Source organism: Plasmopara halstedii (assembly GCF_900000015.1).
Source record: "Plasmopara halstedii genome assembly, contig: Scaffold_614, whole genome shotgun sequence".
NCBI classification, from domain to species: domain Eukaryota; phylum Oomycota; class Peronosporomycetes; order Peronosporales; family Peronosporaceae; genus Plasmopara; species Plasmopara halstedii.
In genome coordinates, this window is record NW_020187532.1 from 1,405,749 (window position 1) to 1,405,957 (window position 209).

Sequence of the window (209 nt, forward strand, 5' to 3'; positions counted from 1 at the left end):
CTGCGATCGGTTGTGCATTGCTGCAGACCGATGCAGAAGAACATGAACAAGTCATCTCGGTCCAGTCCAGGCAGCTCAAAGCGGCCGAGAGGAACTATCCGGTCCATGACAAGGAGCTCCTTGCCATGAACTATGCCCTCGTGAAGTTTCCGGTGCATCTTCTGGGCTCTAGGCCCTTTGTGATTTACACAGATCACGCATCCTTGCGG